Source organism: Chrysemys picta, chromosome 8, assembly GCF_011386835.1.
Source record: "Chrysemys picta bellii isolate R12L10 chromosome 8, ASM1138683v2, whole genome shotgun sequence".
In the NCBI taxonomy this organism is placed as follows: Eukaryota; Metazoa; Chordata; order Testudines; family Emydidae; genus Chrysemys; species Chrysemys picta.
In genome coordinates, this window is record NC_088798.1 from 51883224 (window position 1) to 51909815 (window position 26592).

The window sequence follows — 26592 nt, forward strand, 5'->3', positions numbered from 1 at the left end:
GAAGCGGCGAACCGCGGCCAGTGGGAGCCGCGATCGGCTGGAGCTGCGGATGCGGCAGGTACACAAACCGGCCCGGCCTGCCAGGGGCTTTCCCTAAACAAGCGGCATCCCAAGTTTGGGAAACACTGCTCTAGGGGCATCAGAGGAGCTCTGCATACAGCCCCTCACATCTATTTCCCTTCTTGGAGCCTCATGTCACACAGGGTTTTTCCAGTCCACTCACAATAGTCCTCTTAAGGGTCTAATTTATTAAATTAAAGTTCGAACCTAAATATCAGTGTCTTCACTCCAGCCTTCAACTGGGTGCAGCCCAAATGCCCAATGTCTGATCAGAGTCCTTGCTGCCTTAGCAGGCTACTCCCAGCCATTCCTAGCTGGAGCAATTCCTCTAGTCTCAGTTTCTCCCTGCAAGAGCCGCTCTCATTCTCTGCAGTGTCACTACAGTCTCCTAAGCTTCCCCGCTCTGTGGGCAAGCCACCCTGTTACACTCGTCAACAATCTAAACTCACAGAGGGAACAATGTTGTGAACTGAAGCAGCTGGAATCATTTCTGTAGCTAATATATTTCTAAAGTGGCTAGAAATGGAAAATTTGTATAACATTTTCTGGCAGGGACACAATTTTATTAATTAATATTTTTAAAGTCAAAGGTATAGTTTAAAAAACAACAACAACAACAAAAACATCTGATATGGTGAATGAGGCTAGGACCAAGCCACATACCTAATCTTGAACCAAGATCACGACTCAGCAATTCCATTTGCCCCACATCAAAGTGGAAGAGAAATGTTGCTATACTGCTGAGAAAATTGATTTATCTCATGCACCAGGATTTTAAAAACATTGCCTGTCAGCATTCTGTACAGCTCCCCCTCTCAATATCACTGTAGGACATTAGAACAGGATTCAAAACTTCAAGTGGATATGTCTGTCCCAGTACAGTGCTTATTTTTTTGACTAGCATATTCTAGCTTTTGAAACTACAAGCACTACAAGCAGACAGGGTTATTATTGCTGCATTAACAAGCAAATGGTATTTCATAATATTGCTAAAACGATACCAGAATTTCTGTTAGAACCTTGCATTTAAAGAGGCTACGCTCACCCTTAAAACTACTATGAGCTAAAATTTAGCATGTGAGAGTTTAGCTAAAAAGCATTTTTTACAGCTTTTCAAAAAGCAACAATACAAAGTATGTAGCCCTGTAAAGCCATTTGGATTCCATTAATACAAAAGACGCTACATCAAATAAGGACTAATCCTTACCTACCCACCTGAATAGTCCTTATTCCTGTAAGTAGTCCCATTGAAGCCAAGGTTTGAAGGGAAAGAAAATAAATGGAAAGAGAGAAGGACTACTTAGTCTAGCACTATTTGATACACAGAGTCAAATTAACCCCTGGCTGTAAGTGTTGTGTAGTCATTGGGCCATCCTTCCACTGACAGATGAATTTCACCCATGGGGCCTGATTCACAAACTTACAACAGCTTTACACTGGCCTACATCTATTGACTTCCCTGGAGTTACTCCTGATTCTCACTTGCACAGGCATAAGTCAGGCCCAGAGTTCATCATATTCTGATCTGCACACTTGGCATTAAGTGTGAATATCCTCAGTTATGTTTTTATAAGACTAGGGATGAGGAAGCCTCTTTCAATAAAATAAGAACTTTTGAATCCTTACCCAAAACCAATAGGTTTAATCCTCAGAATAAGTTTGATTATTATTATTATTATTTTACAAAACAAGTAGAAACACCAAATCTCACAAGGTATTTCTGGTCTGATTAAAAAACAACAAAACCCCTAACAAACAAACAAAACCCCCATAACATCATGTAAATCTCATTCTAAAGCCTGTTTCCCAAGAGATTTCCAGACCAAAGAGCATCCGGTATCTAAATTTTTCTGCATTGAGCCAAACTTCCAACCCTTCCGAGGCTTCCAGTAAGTACTTAAAAAACATACTGTTAATTAAAAATAAAAGAACTAGATAAGTTCATGGAGGATAGGTCCATCAATGGCTATTAGCCAGGATGGGCAGGGATGGTGTACCTAGCCTCTGTTTGCCAGAAGCTGGGAATGGGTGACAGGGGATGGATCACTTGATGATTACCTGTTCTGTTTATTCCCTCTGGGGCACCTGGCATTGGCCACTGTCGGAAGACAGGATACTGGGATAGATGGACCTTTGGGCTGACCCAGCATGGCTGTTCTTATGTATGTTCTAAAAGAAAAGTGTTTGGTTTTTTTTTCATTAGTTTAGACCTGTTTGAGAAAATTGTTACAAAATTTGTAACTTCAATGACTGTATTTCTTCTCCAGAGATAAGGTAATTAAAGTAATTTTGCAGAAAACCAATCTTTTCCCCATTGCCTCAGTGTAGGTGCTCAGAAGTAAGAATGAATCAATATAAGAGAATCTATTCACAGAGAAAAAGAAACAAATATATCTTTATAATTACAATACACAACACATTCCACAGCTGCATGCCTCTTGTGAATAGCTCTGATCTGAATGTAAATGTTTAACGCTGAGAAAAAAATTAAAGGAAGAAATGGAAACCTACGCAAAAGCTCAACTTTTTAAAATAGTTATTACATTTGATTTTAAGAGCAACCTGCCTGGTATTTATTATTTGCTCTGGGTTCTCAAAATATACTCAATTGTAGCATATATATTACTATGTCACAATTATGGATGGGTCAACTAGTCAGCGAAAATAAAAACCAGTGCTTTCATGAAGATTCTTGCAAAAATACAACTAAACCAAATTAATTCTGATACAGGGTCATGCTTCCCTGGGCCCCCTAGTTTTGTCTGACCCCAGAAAGGAAGTAAGTTCTAGCCTGTTTAGTGCTTATATGGGAGATTGTCAGGTAACATGAAGTACTTCAGGCTTTCAGATTTAAGACAAGGCTGGCCAAAATACTTGAGACCAAGTCCTAAAGTTGCTTACTCAAGTGACTTCCAACTCCCCTTTGACTTCACACTTTGTCACTGCAAACATTGACCATGCTTCTATGAACTTCTAAAAAGAACTATAGAATTCAATTCTGCTATCATTTAAGGTATACTGTTATAAACCAGAAATAACTCCATTGAAATTAAAGGGAAGAGAATAAGCTACATAGACTCTAGAGAGGGCTAAGAGACTACATGATTTAATGTCTCACTGTCAGTACAATGTTGTTTCCTACTGTATATTTACTTGGCCCAACCCAATTTAATTGTGACAAATTCCCACTTCAATTGCCACAGATCTGTTAACATATATATTTGTCCACTCAAAACACAGTAAAAGTTAAGTACTTCCCTTTTTCCTCAATCTGGTGTGCAGCTGTTTCAGGTCTTGTCAGCAATGGTGGATACACATTAACACTGAAGCATTCCATGATACAACAATTTCATCATAACAGTTTCATAATATCAGTGAGAATTCATGAATTTCACAGCAAGATCCCCAAATCATCACAAAAGCCAGCTTTTATCTAGGGATTCCATACTCTGAATAATATAATATAAACCCATTTAATCTCACCTCAAATTCAGCTTGGTTAGTACTTGGCTGGGAGAGTGCCAGGTACTGCAGGTTTTTACATTTTAAAACAGAGAGGATGAATTGTTAGGGATCAAATCCTGAGATCTTTATTCAATATTTACTCAGGCAAACCCCATACTAAGTCTCCCAGAATTGAGTTCTCTCTGTCAGTGTAAAGCTCAAGTGAGAAAAAGCAAATATTTTCCCCTACCCATCCATGTGTTTACTTTGTTCTTCTGACCCTATGAGCTTTTGTTTATTTTATTCCTACCAACTGCTCACTAGCAGCATCACTAATGTTTCCCATAAAGCTTTGCTCCTGTCAACCAGAGTGCAAGCATTATGATGTACTAGCTGTATTGGAGAGCAGCAGCACTGTGAATAAGCTATCATCCTTGGGATTGAATCACTTTTAAAAAAAAAAACAGATATTGTAAAATCAGGCAAAATATTACGATGTTTCAAGGGAAATTCTAGCCAATACACTTTGTTTTTGTACTACACTGAGGGAGAACTGGGGCTTCTATTCTGCATCCCAGGCAATAAAGTATCAGTCTTTCTGACATTACTATAAGGTTACACTGTACTTCGTATTCTTACTGGAAAAGGTTCTCGGTATGTTGACTGCATCTCATAAGCACTCTCCCCACCTCCATCTGCCAGATGCTTAGAAGCTATTCCCAAAAAATGAACCCATCTGCACATGTTCTGTTGTGGAGATTTTTCCCTATTCTTTCTTTCATCTGTTTCTTTTTGGTTGACAGTGTCTGCATTTCTATTAGAAGCAAAAAGAGGGATAGATTGTGCCTTTAGAAACAGCCTGGGTAGGGAGAAGCACAAAGATGTGACAATCCAGGCTCAGGAGTCCATAGAAGGACTTGGGACTTTCACAGACTATCCCAATTTGTTCTATGCTCCCACCTTGCTCCCAAGAGGAAGTAATTTGCCACTCCTCATTACCAGTAGCAGATTACTTCCCTCTCCTTCCCCACTCTGGCCAGAACAAGGGCTCCACCCAATCTCCACCCATCTGTATGGTGGGACAGGGAAAGTATTGGGCATGCAGGCCCATCTCTCCTCCATGTTTGCAGCTCAGATGCTGCCAAGGCAAGACTGGAGAGGGGGATATGAAGGTCTTACTTCCCTTTGCACTCCTACTCAGCCATGCAAGTCTGGGCCACAACCTTGCTCAAAGACAGTGGATCTTAATGGCAAAGCTTTTGAAACACAAAGAATGATTCTGAATAAGGACTTGCTCTTTTCACCACCTGCATCCATTGACCAGGCCTTTTTTTTTTCTTCCTGAAATGGTGTGGAAATTACATATATGTAAATTTATACTATTAATTAAATATAAAATGAGCAAAACATTGAGTGACTGAGGACCAAGTTGGTTTTCAACCATCCTGTTTGGTCAGAGCAGGGGCCATGATTTTCTTCTTTTTCTAGGGGAGAACTTCTACAGAAACTTCTTCCCACTCTCTGATGTTTCAACTATTGTGGCAAGGTTTTCTAGATTAGCTAATGTCAGCAATATTTCTTTCTCACGGCAAAATTAGCTATTTAATCTGCATAGCCTAAATGTATGCTACAGATCCACCATCCTCAATTTGTCCATTACTAATTGAGGATGGTGGATCTACAGTATACATCCGGACCCTGTTTTCTCTCTAAAGTTCACCAGAAGCTAATATCCATACATTAAAAAAACATTAATTTAAAAAATCCTGCTCAGTGTTCTGTTGTTCAGTCTAGCACTTGTGCAGAGACCTCTTTTTGGCTTTTTACTTTTATGCATTTCCCTCAAAGAATTTTACTTTCCACAAGGATCATCCCCTGAAGAATTTTCAGTTTCAGAGATCCGCATTCCACTAAAGTGTTGTTTCAAGACTCTGAAGGATGGCTGGTTTTTAATCAGCCTAGCAAATTACAGCCTGGTGGAGTTTACTTTAGGATTTTCAGTTTTGATGAAAACAAAAGTGGGAAGGAGCAAAGATTCAATTTCCTTTGCCATTAATCTCAAGCTAAAGTCAGGGCTGGATTAACTCTCCTGTGGGCCGGAGCTATTAGATTTTGTGGGTCCCCTGGGGGTTTGGAGTGGGGGAGTGGGCTCAGGGCTGGGGATTTCGGTGTGGGAGGGGGTGCAGCTCCAGCTTGGGGGGCTCTGGGTTGGGGCTAGGGATGGAACAGATGGTTGGGGTGCAGCAGGAGGTTCAGGGTGCAGGTTCTGGGTGGGAGTTTGGGTGCAGGAGGGGGCTCAGGGCTGGGATAGGGGGTTGGAGCAGGTGGGGTTGTGGTGCAGGAGAGGGTGTAGGCTCCAGCCAGGAGGCACTTACCTCGGGCGGCTCCTGGTCAGCGACACAGCAGGGCTAAGGCAGGATCCCTGCCTGCCTTGGCTCCGCGCTGCTCTGCTACCCCAGGTGGCTGGCCTGTCCAGCCCCTAGGCAGAGGGACTCTAAGCAGTGCACGCTGCCTGTACCCACAGGCACCACCACTGCAGCTCCCATTGGCTGCGGTACCTGGCCAATGGGAGCTGCGGAGCTGGCGCTGGGGGCAGCGCACAGAGATTCCCTGAAGGCCCCTCACCTAAGGTCCACAGGGGCGCATCGGCGAGCCGGTGCTCAAGGCTTCAGCCCCAGGAGGGGATGCCGAGGCTCAGGGACCGGTGTCCAGCCCACGACGTGGAGACTTGCCACGGACCAGATGAAAAGAAGCAGCGGGCTGCATCTGGCCTGCGGGCCTGCAAGGCCACCCTTAGCCCGGGGCCCTGGTTGCCGCCCCTAAAGCCCCTGCATTAATCCGGCCCTGGTTAAAGTGTTGTGTGAAATGTACAAGTCTTGGGAGGGACATCACTTTTTGAACTTTTAGCAAAGCATCCAACTTAAGAAATACATTGCATTGTGTATTTGGCTAATGGAAGCATTAGTCTGTGATATGCAGAAGGAAGTGTTCATATTTGGAAGAAACCTTGACAATCTATATCACATTAGTCAAAGATAGCATAACTGAGCAGTACCTGTAGCTAATGGTTTATCAGATTACACTACAGAACATTCAGCATGATGTAATGCATCATCATAAAAAGTTACAGATATATTTGCAAAAGCAGCTATATCACTCATATTTTGAGAATACCTGACCACCCCCCAAAAAATCAAGATAATAGTAGCACTAATAGGTGCCAGTAGTCTTTATAGCCTGTTATTTATACGTCTTTAGCAAGTCTATCAGTAGTTGTTACAATGATTTTTAACATTGTTCATTGCTTTAATTCCAGGTCTTTGTCTGTATCTCAGTGTTCATACTATAATTAAAGCTGACGGTTGTTTAATACATGGGATACTGTCACTATAATAGGCAACACTTCAAAGGTGCAAAATTTAACATATGTGTCAATTTCACTGACCCTAATGGGTTTAAACTTTGTTTTGCTTTCTATAGCAGAGCTTAAAATAGGCAGACAGAGACAATTCTACAGAACAAGTCCAATCAGATTAACGTTACAAAATATTTTACTCAAATATAAATCTATTTCATTAGAGCAATTGAAAGCTAAACTACAAAAAGACGTGTAATGAGACAGTAAGAGCAGATTTAAAAACAAGAGCTGGGCAAAAAAAAAATTGGCCAAGCCTTTTCCTCCCCAAAAATTAAAATTCAGATTGATCAAAGCAATTCATGAATTTGTGGCAAATTCATCAAGTTCTTTCGATCCATACCCATTCCTCCAAAAAAAAAAAAATTTGCTTTGAACCCTCCCAAAAATATTTTCACGGGTTTAAAGAACATATTGATTCAAAATTACTTTACATTTATTTACATTTATTTTTTAAATAAATTAAAAAGCTAAAATTATTGAAAGCAGAATATTGTGTCAATTGAAACATTTTGTTCAACCCAAAACTATTTTTCAACATTTCAGTTTACCCTCCCCCCCCCCCCCCCAAAAAAAAAAAAATTAAAATGTTGCTTTGGGTCAACACACAATCATTTTTGTCAATTTTTCAATAGGTACTGTGGCCTGGAAAATAAAACAAAACTAATTCACACACCTCTTGAAACATTCTCTTCAACTGTGGCATAGGTCATGCCTAGACTGGCTTCAAATTAAATCATGTTGCATCAGTCTAAACTCTCTATGCTAGAAGTTTGCAGAGGGACAGCTCCATCAGTGGCTAAAATCCCTGTGTAGACACAGGAAACAATCTTGGGATAATTAGAAGGGAAACCAGAGGCCAAAGTGAGAAAGATAATGTGAACAAGCATAATTTTGGGATATCTGAAATAAGTTAACACAAGTTCATTCCTGTAAAAAAAATTAATATTTGTGTACAGCTAAATAAAGAGGTCTCAGTTATATTCCAGTGAGTAACAGTGGCACTTTGTGTCTATTTAGGTACAAGGTAGAACACTTTATTCCCTATAGCTTTCACAAAAGGATATAGCTTCTGTCTACCCTCTCTGCTTCTTCCAAAGTGCCAGTCAGAATGAATGTGGGTAGCTCCTATGTATTTAATTCTGTTTTAGTGAGTAAAAGGCTAACCAGTTGTCTGAATTTTTAGTCATTAGATTATTATTTTTCTAAGATATAATTAAGAACTTTAGAGAATATAAACATATTTGCAAATTGTTAAAGGAAAAAGGATTTTCCCCTAGCCTGACTTATGCATTGTTTTTTTTTAAAGTGTAGAACTGTCCTCTGTTCCTTCCCTTTCTCCTCTCCATCATAAAATAGCTTTCTTTCTTGTAATTAGCACATTCTTTTTAACTTGCTTCAAAAATAGAAAAGAGCAGGTTTTCCATACTTTGACACTGAGAATGTGTTACATGAATAGAATTTCAAACAGACCATGAAATGCTGATATATGCAAATGCTTTGTCTTTTGATTACTTCCAACAAAACTGCTTTTTCTGTACATTGAATAATGCATAGTTTACAAAAGAAATTCAAAAGGGAGCTAACTTTAATAGCACCAGCACAGACCTTTGAAGCTCCCAGGCAGCATAAGATAACAACATACCGGGAAGTATAAAACAGTTATGGCCAGATTTGAAGTCAGCAAGAGCTGAAGGCATATCTAAGGGCAGAGTTTGGCCCCCAATGTAGAATAATAAATGTACTTAACTGTAGAGGCCAACCAGACTAATCTTAAACATCAATCAGAGTTTTCATAATAAAATCTAATGCCTGATCCAAAAATAAATGGAGAAACTCCCATTGGACTACAATAGGCTTTGGATCAGGCCCTAAGGGATGAATCCTAGCTGAGTCTGTGTACTTTCCCACTAGCTCCAATACCCTTTTTTTGGGCCAGGGGGAGCAGAAGCGGTCTTCTCTTTTTTATTTTTACTAGAGACAGTTGCATTAAAACAGGTTCTGTGGGTCTTCAGAGCTTATCAATTCCTAGAGTCTGACTGGCTGCCAACGGTGTGTCTTGTATGGAATGACTATTCCCTAATTCATTCCCTTCTAAGCCCAATGCAAGCTCCCTAAAAAACAAAGAAACCCAACAATGCAGTGTTCCTTTAGAGAAGCTTCCACAGTTTCAAAGGAGGGATAATCATCCTCAAGACCTGCTCTTCCTCTTCGCACATGTCTCCAGCTATTTGTACTGGGGTTGCCTCTTTCAATCCCTTCCACACCACTCAGTAGAGGAAAATGTTTCAGTCTATGCCCTTCATATACATTTTCAGAATTTTGCCTGCCACCTTCGGTGAGCAACGAGGATTTTCTACTTTCTAATTTCATCTAACACCAAAGGTATCATCTGTGTTGGGATATGTAAGGGTTAAGTAAAGGCCTGGGTAGCTGCTAGCATAGTATTAAGTAGAAGAGTCACATGCAGGCACGGTTCTTCACTTGATAGATAAGTATTATCCCTCACCCTCCCCTTCAGCTTGTTGGGGATAAATAAGCGTTACAGCTGCATAAGGAATGTAGTTGTCTAAAGGATACCTTTGTGTAAAGAAGTGTTATCTCCCCCTCCCTTCCTTTCCCAGCTACATAAATGATCTCGGGGTCATGGCTCCTTCCTTCCTTCCCTGCGAACTGCTGATTAGGGGAACTTGTGGCTACAATTACTGCAAAGAAATGTATCTTCAAGGTAAAAATGTCTATATGATATGCTTAATGATGTAAATAGGGATGAGTATAATAATATTCAGCTTATAGTTTAATATTCATTATATGGGTGTTCATATTACTAAATAAGGGGTTTAGGGTGTTGTAGTAAATGTAGATGTTTACATATTAACTTAGATAAAAGAGTGTGATGTAATTAACTCAGTGCTTACTTGACAATTGGGTTGAGAGGAACAAGTACTGCAATAAAGAAGCCCGTTTACTCAATCAGTGCCTCTAGGTCCCCCTGCTCATTCTCTAACAATCTGGAATTTCTGACAAAAAAAAATTCCAATGGCAACACATTTGTTATCCTGAGAGACCATGATTTATGCTGTACTCTTGGGTTATTCCCATTTCACATAAGTCTTGAGATGTTTATTAATTTGAAAGCCCCAGAGCTAGAAGGCTTAGAAGAAAAGGGGAAAAGCCAGCTCATTTACATAAATTATAATGTCACTTACCCATAGCTTCATGTACAGTGTTTTGTTGCTTTAACTGGAATGTGTCTATGTTCTGATTGTATAAAGGACAGTAAATTATTATTGTAACTCATGAAAGGTCATAGAAATTGTGCTGTAGTTTGCAGCAAGACTGACCATCAGTAGCAGCACAGCACTGACTTTACAGCAGCCTGAGAAGTGGGGTGGCACAGAGCTGACTTTCCAGAACTATTGGTGCTGGAACTAGGGAACTAGGGATGCTGGGGGAACTAGGGATGCTGGGGGTATTGCCACACCTCCTGCCTTGAAGTGGTTTTCATTACATACAGGGTTTACAGTTTGGTTTAATGGCTCTCAACACCCCTACTATAAAAATTATTCCAGCACCTATGGTAGCCACACATTGGAGCAGGATGCAGTGGTGCCAACATCTCTAGACTGGGGCATACAGACTGAGAAGAGCCACCTCCTGACATCCCTGGAAACCCACTGAATCTAATTGTACTTATAAATGGAGTTTAGCTGGGTAGTTTGCTTTAGGACTAAGAGTTCTGGACCTCAACCAGACAGACAAATAGTACTCATTGGCTATGCTGATAGTGGTTGGGCTTTGTTCATTTCTTGTGAATAAATATATATAGGGTTGTGTTTCTTTTCCCCCTCTTCTCTCAAATAAAGATATTTGTAGTTCCATGTTCTCCAAGGACTGAGTACTAGTGAGTGGGGAAGAGCCACATAGAAAGGTGATCAGGGAGAGTAGATGTGATTTCCCAGAGCCAGAAAGTAGTAGTCCATCTCTGGGCTCGGGCTCAAGCTACAGCTTTATTTATTTTAGAAGAGGACCCATACATAGATTGAATCCAGCCCTTGTTGCTGCCCTTAGCCCCTGCCAGAACAGCTACAAATTAATTGTTTCATAAGGATTGGTTAGTGAAAAATTAGGTTAGTTCTCGTGCTGTTGATTGGACAGCATAGAGGCCTTCAACTGCTTTATGCACCTCCATGATGTTCTGTCCTAAGCCAAAACTAGTGCATTAAGGAACATAATGCCTCTGAGGGACAGCCACCAAGTTTTGGATCTCTTCCAACCTGCTTTCACTGGATCAAAGCCAAAGATGATTTTCACAAGGAGGTTGGTAGGCATTTGGAGAAGATGACCATACCACCTTAGACCTGGTCTACACTTGTGGGGTCATGTAGGGTACAAGTAGCTACAAGAAGCACTGAAATATTCCAGTAGGGAGCAGAGAAAGATTCTGGCAGGGGGAGCTGCCGGAGTTTTCCCCACTGCCTTACCCCCTCCTCCCGGAGCCTCTCACTGCAGCAGACAAAGACTCCCATATCAGGGAGGCAGCCAGACACTATACGTCTAAAAATGGCACCGTAGATATGGGAATGAACAGAACAGGTAATCATCAAGTTATCCATCCCCTGTCACCCATTCCCAGCTTCTGGCAAACAGAGACCAGGGACACCATCCCTGCCCATCCTTGCTAATAGCCATTGATGGACCTATTCTCCACAAATTTATCTAGTTCTTTTTTGAACCCTGTTATAATCTTGGCCTTCACAACATCCTCTGGCAAGGAGTTCCACAGGTTGACTGTGTGTTGTGTGAAGAAATACTTCCTTTTGTTCGTTTTAAACCTGCTGCCTATTAATTTCATTTGGTGGCCCCTAGTTCTTGTGTTATGAGGAGTAAATAATACTTCTTTATTTACTTTCTCCACACCAGTCATGATTTTATAGACCTCTATCATATCCCCCCTTACTTGTCTCTTTTCCAAGCTGAAAAGTCCCAGTCTTATTAATCTTTCCTCATATGGCAACCATTCCAAACCTCTAATCATTTTTGTTGCCCTTTTCTGAACCTTTTCCGAGTCCAATATATCTTTTTTGAGATGTGGTGACCATATTTGCACACAGTATTCAAGATGTAGGCTTACCGTGGATATATATAGAGGCAATATGATATTTTATCTTATTATCTATCCCTTTCTTAATGATTCCCAACATTCTGTTCGCTTTTTTGACTGCTGCTGCACATTGAGTGGATGTTTTCAGAGAACGATCCACAATGACTCCAAGATCTCTTTCTTGAGTGGTAACAACTAATTTAGACCCCATCATTTTATAGGTATAGTTGGGACTATGTTTTCCAATGTGCATTACTTTTCATTTATCAACATTGAATTTCATCTGCCATTTTTTTGCCCAGTCACCCAGTTTTGAGAGATCCTTTCGGATTTCTTCGCACTTCTGCCTGGGACTTAACTATCCTGAGTAGTTTTGTATCGTCTGAAAATTTTGCAACCTCACTGTTTACCCCTTTTTCCAGATCATTTATCAATATGTTGAATAGGACTGGTCCCAGTGCAGATCCTTGAGGGACACCACTATTTACTTCTCTCCATTCTGAAAACTGATCATTTATTCCTACCCTTTGTTTGCTATCTTTTAACCAGTTACCAATCCATGAGTGAATCTTCCCTTTTATCCCATGACCACTTACTTTGCTTACGAGCCTTTGGTGAGGGACTTTGTCAAAGGCTTTCTGAAAATCTAAATACACTATATCCACTGGATCACCCTTGTCCACATGCTTTTTGACCCCCCTCAAAGAATTCTAGTAGATTGGTGAGGCATGATTTATCTTTACAAAAAACATGTAGACTATTCCCCAACAAATTATGTTCATCTATGTGTCTGACAATTTTTGTTCTTCACTATGTAGTTTCAACCAGTTTGCCGGGCACTGAAGTCTTGTAATAGAAAAGCTGCCCCATTAAGTATATACACAAAAGAAGCTCCAAACAAGATGATAGGTCAAAATTTGGTCACCCTTTCCAGCATATTCAGAGGACGATGAGTCCTCAGCTGGCAAGCCAGAATTTGTAGCCCAGTTCTCTGAGTACTAACCTGATGCTGAACAAATAAAGCACAATATAGTATGTTATGTTTTATTGTAACTTTGCCCTAATAAAAAGTTCCAAAGAAAAGAAAATGGATCTCGTCATTCAACTTGAATTTGTACCATTTGATATTTTCAGTCATTCAGAGATGCTTCCTCTGAATAGTTAGTGAAAGGGACTGGTATAAAAAGACATGTTCTCTGGTTGGAGGAAACATGATCTAGTGGATGGGGCACTGGGCTGGGAATCAGGAGACCTGGATTCTCTTCCTAACTCTGCCACTAACATTAGGCAAGTTGCTTCACTCCTCAACCCCCCTTTTTCTGCCTTATCTATTTAGGTTGTAAGCTCTTAGGGGGAGTGAAAGAACTGTCTTTTACTCCATGTTTCTAGCACAATGGGACGCAAATCTGATTTGGGGCCTGTAAGTACTATAGTAATACACTTTAACTCTTTCTCTGCTGCTCAGCAAAGAAAAGAGCAAACATTCTAGCTCATTAGCCATCTCTTATATTTTGGAATAATCTGCAGACATTTTCTATGAATCTTTTCAAGCTGGTGTTCTTTGATCCTCCAGAACCCTTCTTGGTTCCACTTTAATTCATTCCCAATATCTATATCTTTTATTTTAGTTCAAAGAAGTGAGCAATGTGATTAAATGAGAGCTATTTCCTCTGACACACAAAGATATGGCATTCCCAATGGAAGAAAATATAGAAAATTAGTATAGAAATAACACCAGTTGTAAATGTTCTCATTTGTCAAACTTGCCCCAGCACAAAGGCCCCTCAGAAAAGAAAATACAAGGTGAAACCCAATACCTATTAGCACAGATAATTGGCAATAGACAGCATTTGTTATTTTTTTCCACAGAAAATAATTCCATATATTCCATCAACTAGATACTTTTGTGAATTCATGCAAATGGTAAAAGTTCCCATCCCTCACTCTGCATTACAGAAACTCTACAAAATTCTTCAAGAACTCAAAGTGTACTAGGAACACAGGGTTTGATTAATCCAGTTCATCAAGCCACTGGCAATGGAGAATATCTGGTGCTTCAGAGAAAGGCAAAGAGAGAAAAATAATGTACCCCCACTAACTGTTCATAACTTCCTGTCAGTAGTGAGGACAACTGCCTCATGCAGAGAATTGTTGCTCCACATCCCAAGCTGTCCTGCCCCTATTTCTCCATCTTTGCCCTCATTAGCTGCAGCAGCTGGGGACAGGTCTCTCCATAACTGACATTTCTCACAGCTGAGCCAGTTTAGGGCTGGTTGTGCTGTCTGCTGGCAGGGAGGGTTCCTACCCCTTTCTTGCATGTGTTTTGTGGGGGGATTGTAGACACTATTCTTAGGAAGGAAAGTCCCTAATGTCCCTGTTGATTAGTTTGTGTCCTGAAAGGCATGGGTTGCTTACACTTACCTTAGCCTGTGTATTCTCAACCGAAATATTATTGATCATGGTACTTTTGAGATGCTTGTTACTGTGCATATATTTCTTCCTTTTTAAAATGATAGCGAGTGCTCTATAGAATGAGAAGGAAAACATGAAGATAAAGAACATTTTTAAATTGTATACTGCTTATTAACTAGACGGCCACATTTTTAGGTGGCTTAAAATGAGCCTCTAAATTTTGCCACCATAAAAATACATGATTGGTCATGCAAGTGTTTGAGTCTGCAAAACAGCACACATGCCTGTACTTGAGCTCATAAGTGTCCACCTATAAACACCTTCAAACAGGTATGCACATAGGATGTTGATGTAACTTTGCAGTTGAAAACACTTGTGCATTCATTTTTATTGATGCATAATTTGAGGCTATGACTGTATATTTGGAACTTACAGTGAGTTCTCTTGTTTTGTTTGGGGTAAGCCAGTGACATTCTATTTTCAAGATAGTAGGAGTGAGAGGAAGGAGTGAGAACAAGGGGCAGAGAGATGGCAGGGAACATAACTACAGAGAAGGCATCAGAGAAAGATAAGAGGAAGAAGAGGAAGAGGAGTGGCAGAAGTTAGAGCGTCAAATACAGAAAAGCATGGAAATTGCCAATAGTTCTAAATAGAAAGAAATTAAAGTCTAGAGATGAGTATATCACTAGAAAGCTACTAAAGAAAGAAAACAAATACCCTATATTTTCAAAAGCAACTTAGGAAGTAAAAGCTGGGTGGGGTTAGCTGTGATCTGAATCCTTTCAGATCATGTTTTCATTTTCTTATATTTGTCTTTGCTTCACTATTCAAATGCTTACTAAAAATGGCATACCAAGTGGCATTACACAAACACTGGGGGACAGAATCTTCACTCTGAAATAGATTAGGAACATTTACTATGGTAGTTCTGACCATACATTTGTAGGCACCAGAGGCAAAGGTCATTACTGAAATGCTAAGACTTACGGTATGTTGAACCATTCTGGTGATGACATTTCCATCAGAAGTTTACTAATGTGCTGCACATGACCAGCATGTTTGCCAGTCTCCTAAACTACTTTATTCCATTCTGTACTGACCTTCAGATCCAATTAACTTCCAGCTAATGGAACACTATGTTAAAAGGAATTCCTGATATTACTTGAAATTCCCAGATGACACCCTTAGCCAACTATAGTAGAAGAGCTGAAAAGCAGCATGTATGAGGCCTAATGTGAGAACATCATTTAGATCTGCCTCTAATTTAGGCTGCCTATACTTTAGACACAAGTTACATTTCAATTTTCTTGTTTGGGGGAGTCATCTTCAAGGCACCTTAACCGACTGTACATTTCTTTCTTTGCCATGAAGCCCTCTCACAAATCCTAATACAAATCAGTGTTCCTATGAAAAAATACCAGTTTGACATTGAAAAAGGGTATGTCTACACTACGAAATTAGGTCGAATTTATAGAAGCCGGTTTTACAGAAATCTGTTTTATACAGTCGATTGTGTGTGTCCCCACATAAAATGCTCTAAGTGCATTAAGTCGGCGGACTGCATCCACAGTACCGAGGCTAGTGTAGACTTCTGGAGGGTTGCACTGTGGGTAGCTATCCCACAGTTCCCGCAGTCTCCACTGCCCATTGGAATTCTGGATTGAGATCCCAATGCCTGATGATGCAAAAACAGTGTTGCGGGGGGTTCTGGGTACGTCATCAGGCCCCTCCTCCTCCATCAGAGCAACGGCAGACAATCGATTCACGCCTTTTTACCTGGGTTACTGTGCAGACAACATACCACGGCAAGCATGGAGCCCCCTCAGCTCAGCTCACCATCACCATATGTCATCTGGGTGCCGTCAGACATGGTACTGCATTGCTACACAGCAGCAGCTAATTGCCTTTTGGCAGTAGATGGTGCAGTATGACTGGTAGCCGTCATCGGCTATCTGGGTGCTGGCAGACGTGGGGCTGCATTGCTATACAGCAGCAGCTCCTTGCCTTTTGGCAGTGGATGGTGTATTACGACTGGTATCCATCATCGTCGTATTCCTCAGTGAGTTCAATCAGAGGCACGTGGGCAGACATGTTTTGTCTCCTGGAGACTCAGTCCTGCCGGCAGTCCTATTGAACCGTCTTGACGATGATGGCTAGCAGTCGTAGTACAGCATCTTCTGCCGAGCACCCAAAAGATGCCGATGGCTATCAGTCATGCTGCACCGTCTGCTGCCAGCTTACGATGTAAAAAATAGATGGACCAAATTTGTTCTGTATTAATTTGCTTCCCCCTCCCTCCGTGAAAACAACGGCCTGCTAAACCCAGGGTTTTGAGTTCAATCTTTGGGGGGTCCATTCTGTGTGACAGTTGTTTCTGTTTCTCCCTGATGCACAACCACCTTTGTTGATTTTAATTCCCTGTATCTGTAAGCCATGTTGTCACTCGCCCCTCCCTCCCTTAGTCAGACAATAGTTTTGCGCCTTTTTTCAGTCCAGATGCCATAGCACTGGGATCACGGAGCCCGCTCAGATCACCGTGGCAATTATGACCACTATGAACACCACGCGCATTGTCCTGGAGTATATGCAGAGCCAGAACATGCCAAAGCAAAACCAGGCGAGGAGGCGATTGCAGCGATAGCAGCGCGGTGACTAGAGTGATGAGGAAATTGACATGGACATAGACCTCTCACAAAGTGCAGGCCCCAGCAATGTGCAAATCATAGTGTTACTGGGGCAGGTTCATGCCGTGGAGTGCTGATTCTGGGCCCGGGAAACAAGCACAGACTGTTGGGACAGCATCGTGTTGCAGGTGTGGGACGATTCCCAGTGGCTGCAAAACTTTCGCATGCTTAAGGGCACTTTCATGGACTTCGTGACTTGCTTTCCCCTGACCTGAAGTGCCAGAATACCAGGATGAGAGCAGCCCTCACAGTTGAGAAGCGAGTGGCGATAGCCCTGTGGAAGCTTGCAACGCCAGACAGCTATCGGTCAGTCGGGAATCAATTTGGAGTGGGCAAATCTACTGTGGAGGCTGCTGTGATCCAAGTAGCCAACGCAATCAAAGACCTGCTGATATCAAGGGTAGTGACTCTGGGAAACGTGCAGGTCATAGTGGATGGCTTTGCTGCAATGGGATTCCCAAACTGTGGTGGGGCAATAGACGGAATCCATATCCCTATCTTGTCACCGGAGCACCAAGCCACCGAGTACATAAACCGCAAGGGGTACTTTTCAATGCTGCTGCAAGCCCTGGTGGATCACAAGGGACGTTTCACCAACATCAACGTGGGATGGCCGGGAAAGGTACATGATGCTCGCATCTTCAGGAACTCTGGTCTATTTCAAAAGCTGGAGGAAGGGACTTTCTTCCCGGACCAGAAAATTACCGTTGGGAATGTTGAAATGCCTATCATTATCCTTGGGGACCCTGCCTACCCCTTAATGCCATGGCTCATGAAGCCGTACACAGGCAGCCTGGACAGTAGTCAGGACCTGTTCAACTATAGGCTGAGCAAGTGCCGAATGGTGGTGAAATGTGCATTTGGACGTTTAAAAGTGCGCTGGCACAGTTTACCGACTCGGATAGACCTCAGCGAAGCCAATATTCCAATTGTTATTGCTGCTTGCTGTGTGCTCCACAATATCTGTGAGAGTAAGGGGGAGACATTTATGGTGGGGTGGGAGGTTGAGGCCAATCGCCTGGCTGCTGATTACGCGTGGCCAGACACCAGGGCGGTTAGAAGAGTACAGCAGGTTGCGGTGCGCATCAGAGCAGCTTTGAAAATGAGTTTTGTGACTGGCCAGGCTACGGTGTGAAACTTCTGTTTGTTTCTCCTTGATGAACCCTCCCCCCCCCCCGTTCACTCTAATTCCCTGTAAGCTAACCACGCTCCCCTCCCCCCTTCGAGCACTGCTTGCAGAGGCAATAAAGTCATTGTTACTTCACAATCATGCATTCTTTATTAATTCATCACACAACTAGGGGGATAATTGCCAAGGTAGCCTGGGAGGGGTGGGGGAGGAGGGAAGGAAAAGGACACACTGCAGTTTAAAACTTTAACACTTATTGAAGGCCAGCCTTCTGATGCTTGGGCAATCATCTGGGGTGGAGTGACTGGGTGGCCGGATGCCCCCCCACCATGTTCTTGGGCGTCTGGGTGAGGAGGCTATGGAACTTGGGGAGGAGGGCTGTTGGTTACACAGCGGCTGTAGCGGCGGTCTCTGCTCCTGCTGCCTTTCCTGCAGCTCAACCATACGCTGGAGCATATCAGTTTGATGCTCCAGCAGCCGGAGCATCGACTCTTGCCTTCTGTCAGCAAGCTGACGCCACCTATCCTCTTCAGCCCGCCACTTGCTCTCTTCAGCCCGCGATTCAGCCCGCCACCTCTCCTTTCGTTCATATTGTGTTTTTTTGCACTCTAACATTGACTGCCTCCACGCATTCTGCTGTGCTCTGTCAGCGTGGGAGGACATCTGGAGCTCCGAGAACATATCATCCCGAGTCCGCCGTTTTCTCCTTCTAATCTTCACTAGCCTCTGTGAAGGAGAAACATTTGCAGCTGGTGGAGGAGAAGGGAGAGGTGGTTAAAAAAGACACATTTTAGAGAACAATGGGTACACTCTTTCACGTTAAATTTTGCTGTTCACATTACACAGCACATGTGCTTTCGTTACAAGGTCGCATTTTTCCTCTTATATTGAGGGCCTGCTGGTTTGGTGTGAGAGATCACTCACGCAGTGCCAGGCAACAGATTTCGGCTTGCAGGCAGCCATGGTAAGCCACAGTCTTTTGGCTTTTTAACCTTCTTAACATGTGGGGATGGTTTCAAACAGTAGCGCCCTCATTTCCCATACCAAGCACCCGTTGGGTTGGCTATTTAAAATGGGTTTGCAATGTAAAAGGAGGGGCTGCGGTTTCCAGGTTAACATTCAGCACAAACCTAACTCCCCCCCACACACACACACCCAATTCTCTGGGATGATCATTTCACCCCTCCCCCCTACTGCGTAGCTAACAGCGGGGAACATTTCTGTTCAGCCGAGCAGGAACAGGCATCTCTGAATGTCCCCTTAATAAAATCACCCCATCTCAACCAGGTGACCGTGAATGATATCACTCTCCTGAGGATAACAAAGAGAGATCAGGAATGGATGTTGTCTGCATGCCAGCAAACACTGGGACCATACGCTGCCATGCTTTGTTATGAAATGATTCCAGACTACCTGCTACTGGCCTGGCGTGGTAAAGTGTCCTACCATGGTGGACGGGATAAGGCAGCCCTCCCCAGATTGGGAGTACATGAAGGAGAGCTTTCTGGAGATGTCCCTGGAGGATTTCTGCTCCATCCCCATACACGTTAAGACTTTTCCAGTAGCTGTACTGGCCGCGATTGCCAGGGCAAATTAATCATTAATCATGCTTGCTTTTAAACCATGTGTAATATTTACAAAGGTACACTCACGAGAGGTCCCTTGTGTGCCCTCAGGGTCTGGGAGCACGCCTTGGGCAAGTTCGGGGTTACTGGTTCCAGGTCCAGGGTGATAAACATATCCTGGCTGTTGGGGAAACCGGTTTCTCCGCTTCCATGCTGTGAGCTATCTTCATTGTCTTCATCATCATCTTTCTTGTACTCCGAACCCGCTTCCCTGTTGCGTGATTCTCCATTGATGGAGTCAAAGCACACGGTTGGGGTAGTGGTGGCTGCACCCCCTAGCATGGCATGCAGCTCCGCGTAGAAGCGACATGTTTGCGGCTCTGCCCCGGACCTTCCGTTTGCCTCTCTGGCTTTGTGGTAGGCTTGCCTTAGCTCCTTAATTTTCACGCGGCACTGCTGTGCATCCCTGTTATGGCCTCTGTCCTTCATGGCCTTTGAGACTTTTTCTAATATTTTGCCATTTCCTTTACTGCTACGGAGTTCAGCTAGCACTGATTCGTCTCCCCATATGGCAAGCAGATCCCATACCTCCCGTTCTGTCCATGCTGGAGCTCTTTTGCGATCCTGGGACTCCATCATAGTTACCTGTGCTGATGAGCTCTCCATAGTCACCTGTGCTCTCCAAGCTGGGCAAACAGGACATGAAATTCAAAAGTTCGCGGGGCTTTTCCTGTCTACCTGGTCAGTGCATCTGAGTTGAGAGTGCTGTCCAGAGTGGTCACAATGAATCACTGGGGGATAGCTCCCAGAGGCCAATAACGTCAAATTCCATCCACACTATCCCAAATCCAACCCGCAAAGGCCGATTTTAGCGCTAATCCCCTCGTGGAAGTGGAGTAAAGAAACCAGTTTAAAAGGCCCTTTAAGTCGAAAAAAAGGGCTTTGTCGTGTGGATGTGTCCAGGCTTAATTCGACTTAACGCTGCTAAATTCGACCTAAACTCGTAGTGTAGACCAGGCCTAAGAGAGCTACTTTATGTATTGATGACTGGGGCAGACACCATGGGTTAGTTTCCTCCCCCAGCTGCGGACAAAGCTATTTTGGGGACTCCCTAATTCTGGCACTGGGGGGCATGCCTGACCCTGGCCTCAGGATTGCTATAAGGTGCAACAGCTTATAAAGGCCTCTCTGAACTGTTATACTAGCACAGAATAGCCACCGATCAGTGTGCTCTGGCCATGTTTGTTCATCCACTGGCCTGCCCTGTCAGTCCCTCAACATAATGCTGTCTTTAGCCTGCCATAGGACTCTCCCCTTCTCATGACAGGGTATTCTACATGGGCTGTTATAGCCCCCTTTCCAGTGTTGGAGCAGCACAAATGAACTGTATTTGAAAAAAGAATCTGTGTGTGTGTGCGCTACTGTAATAGAAAAAAAACTGTCATTATTATTACTAAAGTTGGGGGGAGGGGCAGGTGGGCAAAGTCATCTTTGCTAAGTAGGGAAATAACTGTGGAGTACTGCATACCCCTATCACAGTATTGCTCCCACTGCACTAGTTTCACAGTGCATATAATGAAGGTCCCAATCCTTTTTGCCCATGTATAGCCTAAATATGAAGCTGTGTGCTGGACAGCAAGTGGTAGAGGAATCCTCCTCCCAGGCCTTAGAGACTACATCGACACAGCCCACAGCAGCGAGGTGCAGAGCCCCAATTGACAGACTTGGGCTTATGCTACAGTGCTACAAATAGCTGTGTAGACACTTGGGCTCAGGCTGGAACAAGAGCTCAGAAGCGTAGAGTCAGGGGTGGGTTTCAGATCCTGAGCTGCAATGTTTGCACAGCTATTTTTAATGCTGTGGAGCAAGTCTGAGTGTTGACCCAGGCTACGCAACTCACTGCTGCGGGCTACCACTCGCTGCGTAGACATACCCTGAGCGGCTGCGGAGCCACTTCGTCAACACAACTGAAGACCTGACACAGGATAGGGAAAGGAAATATGGGAGGAGGAGATGCTCCTCTCTCTCGGACCTATCCCATGCAGACCAGTGTGCAGGGAGCTGTGGCTGAGCTAAACTCGCAGCTGGGCTGCTAACAGGAGATATGCACCCAGCATACCCCTCTTCCCCCAATGATAACTGCTCCCCCTCGCCCATACAGTGATACTGCACTAGTTCCACTGGAGGAGGTTCTGCTACAGGTGCAGAAGGTTGTGTTGTATTTGTCCATAGGGCAAACCCGATATGTGGTTAAAAATGATACTTTCTACACCTGCACATTTGGAACCAGATTTTTAGCTGGTGTAAGTCTGTGTAGTTACATTTATTTCAATGGAGCTTTTTTCATGTACACCAGGTGGGAATCTGGCTCTTTGTTTTTCATTTTCTAAGAACTTTCTAACCAATACAAGTCCTTTAAAAACTAAGCCAGGTGGGGGATAAGTAAGAAATCAGTTAAGAAAAACTCTACAAGTCTTTAATGGAGTTTCTTTACTCCAAAGTCCGTGGTGTCCTCAGCCCTCTTTGCTCACATATACATTGGGCACCTAGAGCCACACATCTTGTTACATACTTACATTGTCATTACTGGCTCATCAGGATTTATAGCATATAGCCTTAAGGTCATGTTAATAGAATGCTACCCCATAGAATGGATACTGTACTTTGTAACCTCAGGTACTCAAGTGATGAACAGCCTTTTGTAATACTCTGGTGGAAACAAAATGTTGCATAATCTTTCTAGAGCAGAGGTGGGCAAACTATGGCCTGCAGGCCACATCCGGCCCGCGGGACGGTCCTGCCCGACCCCCGAGCTCCTGGCCCGGGAGGCTAGTTCCCCCGGCTCCTCTCCTGCTGCCCCCCTTCCCCGCAGCCTCAGCTCACTCGCTCCGCCACCGACTCAATGCTCCGTGAGCTCCTGGGGCAGCGCAGCTGCAGAGCCTGGCCTAACCTGGTGCTCTGAGCTGCGTGGTGGTGGCGGCGGCGGCGTGGCCCAGCTCCAGCTGGACAGCATGGCTATAGCGCCGCCAGCCACCAGTGCTCCAGACAGCTCAATAAGGGGGTACGGAGCAGGGGGTATGGATAGGGGTTGGGGCAGACGGGGGTTGAATGGGGGCAGGGATCTGGGGGGGCAGTAAGGAAGGAGAGGGGGTTGGATGGGGCAGCAGGGGGCAGTCAGGGGACAGGGAGTGGGTGGGTGTGGATGGGGCAGGAGTGCCCGGGGGCCATCAGGGAATGGGGGGGGGTTGGCTGGGACAGGAGTCCAGGGGGGCAGATAGGAGGTGGGGGCCGAGCATGACCCCCACCCCTAACCGGCCTTCCATACAATTTACGAAACACAATGCAACCCTCAGGCCAAAAAGTTTGCCCACCCCTGTTCTAGAGCATGCCATCTCGCTATTGAAGTGACTTGATTTTTTTTCCCTAGGGAGGAAAAAAAAAAATAAAACTTTCATTTAGCAGCTTCAGCCTTCATAAATCTACTTTTACATTTCAATTTAGAAAAACTTCAGACTTAACTATTTGGGATCTCAACCAGGCCTTCTGTTCCATTCTTTAAGGGTGAAAATTTTCTAAAGTGTTTTTAGTCAATGATTCACGTATTTTTGCCTCTATTGACCAAGCAGCATGCTAAGAATTCTTTCAAGTGGTTCTGGTGACTTCACCATCAAACCCAAGAAGGAACATTGCTGGAATCTAAAACGCTTCTCCGCTGTAGAATTATTTTTATGTAAGTCACAAAGTCCATTAATGACAGTTTTCAGCATGAAAAATACTTGAATGGAAATATTGTGTGAGCGCTGCTCTCGTACTAAAATTGATTGACACATTTAAAGTACTTATAATGGCTTGGCAATTTCAGCTCTGAGCCCACTTCTCAGTTCCCACTTAAGTCCAACAGCAAGTCTTGAGGTCCTTGCTCAGGCAAACTCTCATTGAAATTTTAGGAGTCATGAGGCTTAAGGCATCAATGATATACCATCAACAGCACAAATAGTTTAATAGCCTACAAAAAAACTTCACAACTGGTAGGCAGCTGGTGATCCTCAAAACGGGGCTTACTGGCAGCATAGGCTCTGTAAACACTCAGATCCTCAAATGGATGTGGCTCTATAAGTGCAGGGTATTATGTCATTTTATTCATTATTATATGACAGCACTGATCACACACGCTATGTAAAGAAAACATTTATTGTCAACAAGTTGCATTAGGGTTATTGCAAACTGAATTTATAGCTGGTAAAATTTAAAGTGCTGATATTTGGTATCATCAATTGAAGCTATGTATATCCTTAAATCCATCCACTACCATCCTGTTTATTTTTAAGTACATAGGAGATTACCTGCAAAAGTAAACTGAAATGTGAAGCAAGCATGCCATCCACTGCTATGGTAGCCAGTGCTAACTGAACAAAACATTGGGACCAGGATTTCATGAAAGTGCACTTTCTCTGCTACCAGCTAAACGTTTTTTAGTGGAAATTTGACCCAAATCCTTAATCCAACTCAGAATCTTTAATTTTCTATGAGGTTCAAGAACATTTTGGTGACTGACCTCCCTCACCCCTGAATTTTTGCCGCCTTCTTTAACATCCTGATTTTTGCAAGGACTGGAAGAGTGGATATCAAAACACCATAGATCTAATTTCATAGTATTCATACAACTCTGCTGGAAACAACCAATACTGGAAATCTCATAATAGCCTCTTAAAATTCTCTCCAATTTCAAGACCAAAGTCTACATATATGCTTAATATGCTCTTGCATTTTTGTGGATGCACCTTTTGAAAATGAGGGTGATTATATAAAACCATAGAGGTACCTTTATGTTTAAGAGTAATAATATTTGGGAGATTACCACTTATTTCTCTCTCTCTCTTTCATAGAAACCAGCAAAATTTAAGCAGCTCACATTTATATATTCTGTATAATGAAACAACCACACATTGCTAGCTAATCATAAACCAAATAAGGGGGGGAATGTATCATCAAAAACAACACCAGAGTTAAAAACCCAAAGATAAAAGCATAGAAAGGAATAAAGAAAAGCAAGAGTTTACATCCAGATGAAGCACAATGGTCAAATGCAGGCAATAGTAGTAATGTGTGTCTAAATCAGTAATAAATATTGTCCCAGACATCAAAGAAGTACATTCCCATTTGAGCCTATTTGGTTTACATCCCTTCCACTAACAAAGTCTGAATAAGTGAGTTTCTCCATGCTGCCTCTGTTCTTCACTTTGTTTATCCATTATGAATTGGCTAGTGGAATCTCAGGTCTCTATGGTTTGACATTAATGCTTTTCACTAGACACATTCTTTGGGTCATATTCATGGAGGTTTTGTATCAAAATATTGTAAGGAACTAAGAATAATGAAAATATTTATTTGATTAAAGACACATTCATCTAATGGAAAATGCTCTGTTTGAAGCTAAAGATTTCTTTGGTATATTTGAAGCTTTAACATTGTAGTTTTATTATAGTGATTAGAAAGTCAAACTGACTAGAAACATAAATCAAGCTCCATAGTCCTTTTTCATGACTAAAAATAAACACACGGCCCAGACCATGAAAAGTAAATTACAATTTTAAAATTCTTTCAGTTTTAATAATACAAGCATTATAACTACCGCAAGATCTGTCTGATAACTAGAAATTCACATTACCAAAATGTTATGAGAAAGATGTTCTGATGAGATTTTCAGTCCAGTTGTATAGATGCAAGGGATTTGAACAATTCAGACATGCTTCGGAGGAGCAGGAAAAATTTATTTGCTCATCCAAACCTACAGACCTTCTAAAGTTCCCCAGTTAGAAGTAATAACATCACAATAATAAGACTCAGTTTTGAAAATTCTGGGCGTGCCTCTGTCCAGAATTATGCTTGCAGTTCTCAAAGGAATTCTGAGAGTCATCATTTATTATTGCAAGTGTCTGCCTCAGGAAATGTAAGAGCATGATTTCTTTGTGAATAGCACCCTCTACATCTGAGAACTAACTATTTGAGTAGCGTGGGCAGAAGCAGTTCATGATGGTCAGACATATCAATTGTTCATTTAGTCAAAACTGTTAATTGTGCTGTCACAAGGCAGGAGCCCTGTCTCAGACATAACTTTGTGCCGCTCCTCTGTAAAAGCTACTGGAGATTCATGGATGACGTGCAGGGACATATACTTTGCCTCCAGGAAGGTGGGCACCTTGCGCAGACATTCACTGCATAATTTAAAATAGGCAAAACAGACAGAGGATAGAAGAAAGGTAGGATCATGATCCTCATTTCACAGATGGGGAACAAAACACAGCGAGATTAAGTGACTTGCCCTAAATCACAAAAGGAGTTAGTGGCAAAGCCGAGACTAAAACCTGGATTTCCCAAGTCTCAGTCCAATAAATTTCCAGCAGACTGTCTTTTCTTGTGCTTGAGCTTGCACTCTTATTTTCCCTTGTAGTTAAACATGTGGTTTTATTTCCATTAACACTATAAGGGTTATTTTAATGAATACATAGATTTGACTTAATCTGAATACATGTCTAATAAGCATAATTGTGACTTGAAAGTAGTAACAGATGAATGGCACTTGAAAATGTTCCTAACAAAGGTTCTCATCCAAAGTGACCCCAGGAATTGAAATACTTTTCTGAAGTATGTTCAGACTAGCCAAATCTGCTGAGATCTCAGAACCAAATTGGAAATATCACAAGAACAGATTCCCTCACAAGATTCCTGGTACATCTGGTTTCTTGACTAGCTGGATTCTTTAGAAGCACAGCTGCTCT